Below are 10,973 nucleotides of genomic sequence, written 5' to 3'. Positions count from 1 at the left end.
CCTCAATAATATCTCTAGGAATCCTAACAGTCCTATCAGCTAATTGAATGCTCATCCTAGTGGGCTTAGGTTCACTCAAACCTAACTTATCAAACAAACTAGTGGGCATCAAATTAATACTAGCTCCTAAATCAGCTAATGCACCACTAATAGGCAAATCGCCAATGATGCAGGGAACAGTAAAACTCCTTGGATCTCTCCTTTTGAGTGGCAGCTTGTTCTGAAGAATAGCTGAACACTCCTTACTCAGAGTCACTAGTCTTAAATCCTCTAGCTTCCTTTTGTTACTCAAAATTTCCTTTAAGAACTTGGCATACTTCGACATCTGCAAAATAGCTTCAAAAAAAGGTAGGTTAATAAGTAGTTGTTTAAACAAATCAAGAAACTTACCAAATTGCTTATCAACCTTCTCCTGCTTAAGTCGAGCAGGGTAGGGGCTGGTGGCTGGTACTCTCTCACAGGGCTCTTATGCCTGTCTTCCACCTTCTCTGCTTTTATGGCCTCAGGCTCTGGCTCCTTCCTAGCTGGCTTATCCTGCACGGAAACATCATCACCATCAGCTAATGGTAAAAAACTAGATAACTGCTTGCCTGACTATAAGGCGATAGCCTTGTAGTGCTCCCTCGGGTTTGACTCTTAATGCTAGGGAGCGCTCCTTGTTACCTCTTAGAAAACATCTTAGAAATCTATCCAATCTGACTCTCCAAGTTCTAAATGGATGCCTGTTGATTTTTAAGAGCATTGTCTGTCTACTGGAACCACGTCTCAGTAGACGTGACAAACTTCATCATCAGTTTCTCGGTAGGTGGAGGAAGCTGTGATGGTCCGACCCTACTTCTTGTGGTGGTCGTCGATCTCTGGCTGGTGGACCTTGGGCGTTGTTGTTTCTCCAACCGAAGTTTGGATGATTACGCCACCCTGGGTTGTAAGTGTTGTTGTACGGGTCCCCTTACTGCCTCAGGCCATTGCCCATATAATCTACCTGCTCAAGGTCACTGGATAAAACAGAATAGGAAAAAGGAATAAAAGTACTAGCAAACAAACCTCTCGTATTATAGTTTACACTAAAATACGGGCCACTACAAAACTCACAGTTGCTCTGAGCTGCATGGGCTAGCATCTAGAACTAGGATCTTATTAGCCAATAGCTCCACCTGAGCTGCTAAGGCTGCTGTAGAATCTAGCTGATTGACCACTCCCTGCCTCACTGGTTGGCTCCTAGAAGACTACCACTAATAATTGTTCATGGCCATCTCCTTTATCAAGTTCTGAGCATGCTTGGGCATCTTACTATTCAGCACCCCTCCTGCTGCTGCATCAACCATCTGTCTAGTAGCAAGGTTCAAACCACTGTAAAATGTCTGAACCTGCATCCAAACTGGTAGACTATGGTGTGGACAGCATCTCAACAAGTCTTAGTACCTCTCCTAGGCATCATATATGCTCTTGTCTTCCATCTGCATAAAAGAAGAAATGCCATTTCTCAATTTAGCAGTCTTAGCTGAAGGAAAGTACTTGTAGAGAAATTTCTCAGCCAAAGAGTTCTAAGTAGTGATGGTGTTCGGTGGAAGGGACTGCAACCATCTCTTTACTTTATCCCTCAAAGAAAATGGAAACAACCTCAGCCAAATTGAAACAACCTCAACCAAATGGCATCATCAGTATTTCCATTTATCTTGAAGGTATCGCATATCTCCAAGAAATTAGCAATGTGAGCGTTAGGATCCTCGCTCAGCAACCTCCAAACTGAACACTATTCTAAATCATGTTCGGCTTGATTTTGAAGTTGTTAGCTGCCTTCGGCGGTCTAAGTATACTCATCTGTGTCCCAACCAATGATGGTCTAGCAAACTCATACATAGTTCTGTTGGCGTCTGCCGCAGCATTTCCGTTTTGATTCTCCATCCCTACTAGTCTATCAACAGGTATCTCAGCCTTAATCTCCTCCTTTACCGATTGCATATGCTTCCTCAAAAGTCTAAGGGATCGCTCTGGATCAGACAAAGGCTCTACAATATCAGAGCTAGAGCTCCTGGTCATAAACTACCTGAAATGGAAATCACAACCAACAAGGAAAGAATAGTGAACAAATGAAATACAAATAAAAAGAATAAAATATACAGAAAACAAAGAATGAAAGAATAGTGGCTAAATTAACACAAGAACAATTCACTTTAATTCACCGTTGCTAGTCTCCCTGGCAATGGTGCCAAAAACTTGATAGGCTAATTGTGTAGCTACAATCTAAGGCAATAAACCTATCGATATAATCTAGCACTAATGGTGAGTATCAAGGTCGTATCCCTTAGGGAACGGGTGAACCTAAAGCTACTATTGTACTAAGTCTTATCTAACCTTAAGCAATTGGTGAAAATTCAACTTAAAATGTAAACTAAAAATGATTAAATACAAAAGTAAAATGCCAAACAAAGTGTAAAGATAATGAAGCAAAAATAGGAAAATAGCAAACCCAAAGAGGACCTATTTGCGATGGAATTACTAAAGGTGATTATCTTGATTACCAAATTGATTACCCGTGCCTGAATCCTAGAATGAACTCGGATCCTCTCTCGAGCTCACTGATTTCCTAACTCCGAAAACTAAATGCTGGAATCTCTGCCTAACAATTAATCTCAGAACATCATTAAGATTTGATTCAAGTCTATTAAGAGTTGTTAATTCTTAATCCAGCTAGCCAATTAACCTTATCTCTAAGTGTTATTAACCAGTTCTTGCTTAATCAAGTTCCAATTATTTAACGAATTTCTCAATATCAATTAAATAATCCAAGCAACATTCAACTCAACGTCTCAAGTAAAATGAAACAGACTTTTATTACTGAAAAGCAAGAAGAATTACAAATTGGAAATATAATAATCAAACAAATAAAAGACAATCCATCAACAATAGGAACCCCAATGGGTTCATCAGCTCTAGCTAGTCATACACATAAAAAACATAACTAGAAGAAAAGAAAAATAGAAATGAAGTTGGAACATGTACACCCTTCTCTTGAGTCAAAGTGGACAGTGCCAAAATCAAATTGAATGCTTGAGAATTTGTCTCCTCGATCTCTCAAAACAAGCTTGAATCTCCTCAACAATATATGAAAATGGTCTCCCAAGGTCAGTCAAGAAGTTTGAAAAGCGGATGGTCGCGTGCATATAAGAATTTTAGAATCAGAATGTCGAACCATTTTCTCGAAAACTGAACTCATATATATAGGAAATGCATGCACGGGCCATGCCATGGGCCATGCAACTTGCATGGGCCGTGCCACGACCCGTGCTTAATGCACAGGCCATGCATTGGCTCCAAAAAGCATAGTACTCCTGGAGAAATGACTATGTTGCCCTCTCTTGAGTATGGGCCGTGCTTGAGCCCTAAATTCCATTCGACAGTCCTGTTTAGGCACTAAAGTCCTTAAGATTTTCTCCAGAAATGATGTTGAGAGTCCAAATAACCTGAAAACAGAAATGGATACCCAGTGTGATGAATCTAGCATAAAAATGACTCCAATACATGCATAACATGAATAAATGAAGCACAAAAACATGTATAGAATGCAACACATCAAACTCATTGGGGTTCCTTACTATATTAGCTTTGTACTGAATTATTGAGATTGGTTGACTTTCCTTTCTTGTATTCTTTTTGCAATTAATAATATAAATCTAGTTGTCGTTACATTGATTGTATTGATTACTATTCATAGAACTCTTTAATTACAAGAACAGGTTAATTTTCACTTAGAGGTAAGGTTAATTAATTTTCTGAATTAAGAATTAACAAAGCTTAATAAAGGTGGATTAAAGCTTAAGGCTAACTTAATAATCAATCGCTAGGAAGAGATTCCAACTTTATATTCTTAGGTTTAGGAATTCGGTTGTCTCGATAGGAAAACTGAATTCAGTTTAGAGTCCATCCATGGGTAGCATAATTGGACTCAACAATCTGTTATCCTTTGTTTGATAATCAACTAGTCTAGGTCCTCTTTGGGTTTGCTTTCTTGTCTTGATTATTCTCTTTGCTCATTCATTCTCGCATTATAGTTAGATGATAGGCTATTTATGTAGCTATAATCTAAGGTAGTGAACCTATCGATGCAGATTATCACTAATGGCGAGTATCAAGATAGTATTCTCGGGGAAGGATGATCCTAGAACTACTGTAGCATCTTATATTATCTAACTTTAACAAAATCGATAAAGTTACTATTCTATGACTAGATGCAAGCTAAATGATTAACTAAATGTCAACAGTCTAAAAAGATTTCATGAAACAATCAAGGGAAAAAGCAAACCTAAGAGGACCTAAGCTAGTTGAATTTTAGTGAAGGTAGAGATTATATTGATTACCAATTGTGATTACCCATAAGAAGATTCTAAATTGAATTCGATTTCCCTCTCGAGAAAATCGAATCTCTAAACCTAAGAACCTAAACGATGGAATCTCTTCCTAACGATTGATTTTAGGTTACCCTTAAGATTAAATCCACTACTATTAAGAGTTGTTAATTCTTAATCCGGATAGTCAATTACCCTTATCTCTAAGTGATCATTAACCAGTTCTTGTTATTCAAATTTCTAACTACCAAATGAACTTCTCAATTACATAAAGCAATATAAACATCATAATTCACAATGTCTCATGAATAATGCGATTTCTTATTAATAATGAAAGCAACAAGAAAACAAGCATTGATAATCAAAGTCTCATAAACATTAAATGCAATCCAACAACAGAGGAACCCCAATGGTTTCGATAGTTCTAGCTACTCATGCTAATAAGTAACATAAAGTAAGGAACAAACACAGAAAAGCAAATTGAAAACATGTACACCCTTCTTCTTCAAGTTAGATGAACAACCTTAAATCCCAAAATCTGAAGGATGAACCCTAAATGTGGTGAACCCTAGGGTGAAAGAAAAGATAAATCTAGAGAATGGTGTAGATGTAGTGTATAGGTGCAAATCATGAAGAAAAGGTTAAGGCTCAAAACTGGCTGAGTAATGGAAACAAAGGGTAGGCTTTTGGCCAGATGTGGTGAATCCTAAGTTTCCCAAATCATCTAATGGTATTCAAAAAGTCATGTAACCTCAACAAGTATTTAGAGCAAGTTTTGGAAACAACATTAAGTATAAAGCACACTCAGACAAGAAAAATCATGAGCAAAATTTGCAATGGGTGCTCAAATTTTTATTCAAAAACTCATGTTTGAAGTGGCTAAAATTTGCAATTGGTTCCCAGACTTATCAATTGCATCATCACATAAATTGTATAAGAGATTGCTATAATCAAAGTTCAAAGATAAAGGCTGTAAATTTGTAAGAAACTCAAGCAACACTGGTTTAATCCGACCAAATTGACATATTGAATACATTAAAATTGCTTTCCAAGAACAAAATCGAGAAGGACAATCAATTACTAGTGTGTGAATTAAGTCAATAATTACAAAAGAATAAACTAAGCTTAAATGCCATGAAGAACCTAGGTCCTAACATCCTAAGAATAGTCCATTATCATTGCCTAAACAATTAAGGGATAATAAAACCACAGATGCCCACCCCACACTTAAGTATAATACTTCCCTCATTGTTAGAAAAATGGGTATATAATATAGCTATCACATAAGAAGATTGAAGATCATATTAAATGTAGATAGCATAAAGGCAAGGTAAAAGTGTTCCACTAAAATAACATAAAATGAAAGAAAAATAAAATAAAATGAAAATGCAAAAAGAAACGAAAATAAAATAAAAATAAAAATAAAGAAAATAAAAAGGAAAAGGAAAAGAAATAGAACACAAATTTTTATCACTACTGGTAGTCTGCCGAAGGCACATCCTAACTCGTTGGATCGGTTGGAGGGTGAAGAGTAGGGGAAGGCACTGAAAGAGGGGGCGGCGGTGGTGGTGGCACAGGATCCGTGAAATAACCGGCTAGATCAAACTCTATGTCATCAATGAATCGTTGATTTTATGCTCTGGAATTCGCCATCTTTTGTATATGCTCTGCCATTAGGTCTGTCTGGGTGGCCTGCCTATCCAATCCATGCATAAGCTGCTGGAGCATATCATTTAACCCCTGGAACTGTGCCCTAGTCTCATCTTGAAACTGACCAAAATCCTTTCTGTGTTGCACAAACTCAGTATAATGTTGCTGCTATAAATCACAAACTCGATCTAGTCGGTCAGCCAAAGCACTAATCTGAGCACTCAATGTCCCTACAGAGTAAGAAGAGGAAGCTCCAGATGTAGGCATAAATACTCTGGCTGGATTAGGAATCCTAACATCTAGAATCTCAGTCGTAGGGTCTTGGGCTCCTCGAGCTGCTGCCTCTCTAGCCTCCCTGACTATTGCGCTAACGAGCCTGTACTTAATGCCATGTGGGTGTCGAGTGGTCGTGATCATCTACATGTTGATCATCTGTCCAACCCCTAATGGTGTCATGTCACCAATTTGAGAAAGCTCGGCCAGATAGTCGTCCAATACATCCAGTCTCTTGGCCAACCTAGTCACAGGCCAAAACAACATTGCATCTTCTTCTGGGCATCGACTATGAAGGAGCAGACTTGACGAGCCAACAAATATCCCATGTCAAGCTTCTTGCGATGTTGCATAGCCTAGAGAATGAATACATCGGTATGTGTAACCGCTTCAAAACTATCTCCTCGGCCTACAAGCTAACAGTATATGAAGATAGCGGAGATGATCCGAAAGGCTAGACGCCTTAGACTTGTCGGGGTAGTACGATTTTGGCCTAAGTACTAATGAATCCCACATGGTGTCGTACGAGATTGGGTTGACGTAGATGCATCCTTGATACTCCTCGCCTGAGGTGTCCTTCTCAGTACATAAACCCAAGTGCATGTCGAATTATGGAACTGATATTGAGAACTCCCTTCCTCCAAGTCTGAAGTAAACTGCATCAGGCTGATGCCGGTTTGTGATATGTTGCTGTAGGAAGAAGCTGCTAAGGAATTCAATGATGAGCTCGTGGTAGGTAGGCTCAATGATGTCGAAGAGTCATGCGTAAGGCAGTGTGTCAAACAGTGCACGAACATCCTGAGCCAATCCCACCCTCTCCAGGGATACAAAGTCAATGCATCGTCCGGCCATTACTTGCTTTCATCTCATGACTTGGAAGCAGCTCTCGTTATCAGTATTTTGAAATGTCTATAAGGGATGTTGACTAGGTGCGGATGGAATTACAGCTGCTGTTCTTCGTGCTCGGACTAGTTATTGTTGTGGTGGGGTTGTTGGTGCTGGTGAAGGTGAAGTGGAAGAAGAAGCTCCCTCACTACGCGAGCGCTTACTAGTAGCGGCACGTGCGATTGCTGGCGACGGTATTGATCTCGGTCCCTCATATTGCTTAATACAGTCAATCATTAGTATTCAAACAAAAAAGAAATTTAACATAAATTACACTGAAAATTTAGCAGCATAATAGCTATAATTTGATTAATAGAAAACTTTAGGCTTAAAACTAAGACTAAAGCCTCAATTTCCTGTCCAAAACTAATTCAAAATGGCATTACAGCCCATAGTATTACACACCAAATAAAGAGAATTTATGCTATTAATTTATCAAAATAGAATGCCACAAATTAACTTTACTGCTCCCGAACCCCACACTTAGCATGAAATTATTAAAAATCACACAATTTCGTTGCTGAGAGGTAAAGTCCCCAACAACTGCAGGATGAATGAAGTATAATCAATCAGCCGTGAATGAAGGGTAAAATCTGCAAGCTCGTCATACCCGTTCAGGCACTCCGCCAACTCTTCTCTAGTAAGATCTGCTATCCAAAACATGGAGAGGGGATGAGATAATGGGACTCGGTGCTTGTTAGCATTGTGCTTCTAACCATAAATCCTTTTGCGAAGGTACCAAGCCCTACAGGCAGGCCCAACCAGTAGGATCCTCTTCTACTCGAGGTCGGCCGCAGATAGCATATAAGTCTACCACTAATGGCGCTCTCCCAGCCAGTCGCTCTGGATCTATAAACCAGAGAAGGTAAGCAATGATAGAAAAAAATATGAATTTAACTAAGGAATTATGTTTACCACGTCCTAGGTAAGGCCGTTGATCCACATATGGTGCACGTGAACCTGAGACCACTCCTAAACGACTGTCCTACTAGAGCCCCAACGGCTCAAGCGAGGGAAAATATAGGAGGTGCAAATGGATTGTGAGCTCATCAAGAGGCCAATCTCTAAGGCCCAGACTTAAAAAAATGAGGAATCAACACACATGATGTAAGAGTAACTAAAGGAAGAGAATCAAGATGACTTACATGGATCGCATGCTAGAAGCTACAAATCTTCTTGCCATTGCAGACGGTGATGTCGATCTGCTGATAATGGTATGTGAGGGCCGCAGACCCTCAGTCATAAAATGAAACCTGGTCCAGGTTGTAAAGGTGCTAGGTAGTGAAAATTTAGCGAGTTCCAGGAGTCGCTGAACAGAGTAGTGCCAAATAGGTACACCAAGAAAGCCCGGGCCATCTGGTCAACCTCCCGCATTCTGAGGAATGAAGCCTCGGTGGTGGAGAAGGATGCACTGATAAGCTATACACCTCACATTCTCGAGTGTCGGTAAAAACCCTAGTAGGTCGATGATGAAGTGCTCTCGAGCCTCAAGACGCGGGTAATGGATTGCACTGTCAAAAGGCACGAACGTGTCAAAGAAATCAATATCGGTGATAGCCGAAAATGCAAGGGAAGAAAGAGTCAACTCACCAACAGAAATATGGAAGGTGTGTATCGTATCTATCTATCTTTTCAGCAAGGCATAAATTAAAAAGTGATCGACTCTCCCAATGACTAAAGAGAGTGTAGCCACGAATCGATGAAAGCCAGTGTCCCCAATCCTAGCCTGAACTGAGCTAGGCAGCTCGTCAAACCACTCTCGTGCACCGTAGAAGTTTTCGCCAAACCAGATCGGCACTATGTCGCCCTAAAAAGGAAAAGTGAGGTATTTAAGTATCATACGCATACAAAAGTCTCCGAGAAGGTAAATATGTGTCTATCTGATAATTATTTTCTTGGAAAAAACTCTGAAGCACCTTAATCCAGCCTATGTATAGCTATTCGCGCTGTGTAGTGCTGAATCATCCTTCATCTGGTGATCGGTTGTCTGTATGATTGGTTCCATTGTATTCTGACCGATCATTGTATAGGGTAGGGTTTTTGGCTCTTCTTAATTGTTAAACCAATTTATATATATTTTGAGTAATTAACATGCATCTGAGTTCCTAAGTCGCAGAAAATAAGTTTAGGTTAAGAAATTACCTCTCGAACAACTCGAAAAGCGCAATGTGAGCTCAATTTTACTAAAAAGAGGAATTTCCTCTCATTTCAAAAGTCCAAGATCATTTTGGCAGAAAATCGGGGCGGTAAACTCCTAATGTGATGCGGCTGGGGTGCATCTAGTAAGTCTAGAAGATGAACTTGCCATTTTGAAGACTGATTTTATGGAAATTGGTTACGAAATGAGCAAGAATAAAAGAAATACCAAAATAAATTTTAGAGAAAAATCAAGCAAATGAGTAAGTGAAAGAAAGAAGAATGGATAAGCCTACATATATGTCTTAAAGATATATAAAAGTGCGATTGACACTGTGAAGGAAAGTTTTTGAGAAAATTACAAGTTTAGTCCTTGATATGGTATGCAAACTTTAAGTGAATATAAAGAATTGAAAGATAATACTAGTGTAATAAAAATGATAGAACAATCTGCTAAATAATATGGAATGATTAATATTTATGTGGATAAGGCTGAGGATCAAGAATGCGATTTTAATATCTATTTTAATTTTTTTATAAAAGATATTTTATTAAAGGATATTGAAAAGCTTTTTTAAGATAAAGATCTTTATATTTATTGTATTATATTATGCACATCTGTTAAATAGACAATATATGTAAGTTTTTATTGGAGTTTCTCTCATACTATTTTTATCTATTTTTCAATTCAAAAGTTATTTACTCTTTTTTATAAAAAATAGAAAATATAAAAGAATAAGTCAAGAGAGTAAGATGTAAAAAGATAAAAATACATCTATTTTTAAATATTTTAAATATTTTATAATAGCTTAAAGAAGTATTCTGAAAAATTATAATTCTTAGATTTAATTAAATTCTTATTAATACATTTACCATGACTTGTTCAATATAATAAGATCTTATATTCACTGATAATAATTATTCATGGATAATGGTATTATCGAAAAGCAAGTTGTCTTCGAGAACAAAATAAGCATATGAATGCTAATCAAAAAACATAAAATTATAAAAAAAATAAAAAGATTAAAATTTAGATAAAAACATGCCGAATGTAAATTCCTCAAATGAATTAGTGTCTATCAATTGCAAGAAGAATCTCAGCTCGAAAAATCATAGGAAGCCCAATTACTCTCTCTATATGATCTCTTTCTAAAAAATGCAATAGATAGATGCTATTTACTAACTCATGTTATTTTAAATTTAAAAATTTTCTTTTTTTAATTCTAATTTAAATATTTTTTTAAACAACTGAAAAGTGGATAATGATCGGAAGAATGAAAAAAGGAAAAAAGAAATTTGACCGTATAATCATTGTTTTCTTTTTAACTGGTATAATCATTGTTTGTTGATTCCTTTTGCGGCCAATATGAATGTTTAACCCACCAGCACACGTCAATAACATGCACAAGCTCCCGTGCCAATTGTTTTTCATTTTTATTTCTTTTTTTAGATTTTCTTGTAAAACATATTATTAAGTTACTAAACTTTTCATTTTATTTTATTAAATTCTTAGTTTTTTATATTTTATAAGAATATTTTTATTTTTTACTTTATCTTAAAAATTCAGGAACACTTAATCAAATATCTAAAAAAGTTAAGTACTTCACTGAAATGAAAATAAAAGTAAAAAGCTCAATAAAATATAAAAATTTCATCAATTTTACCAAAATAATCTTTAATCAA

General features: G+C 37.2%; 1 non-coding gene across 1 annotated transcript; it reads left to right on the top strand.

Annotated features, from left to right (window-relative positions):
* The first annotated feature begins 1,383 nt into the window (after positions 1-1,383).
* Positions 1,384-1,490, top strand: LOC112536135. The gene has a single exon (XR_003080191.2). It is a non-coding gene; the product is annotated as a small nucleolar RNA R71 (small nucleolar RNA).
* Positions 1,491-10,973: the final 9,483 nt, after the last annotated feature.

Source organism: Ricinus communis, chromosome 3 (assembly GCF_019578655.1).
Source record: "Ricinus communis isolate WT05 ecotype wild-type chromosome 3, ASM1957865v1, whole genome shotgun sequence".
NCBI classification, from domain to species: Eukaryota; Viridiplantae; Streptophyta; class Magnoliopsida; order Malpighiales; family Euphorbiaceae; genus Ricinus; species Ricinus communis.
The sequence above is the reverse complement of the archived record's forward strand: the minus strand, read 5'-3'. Positions and strand labels throughout refer to the sequence as shown.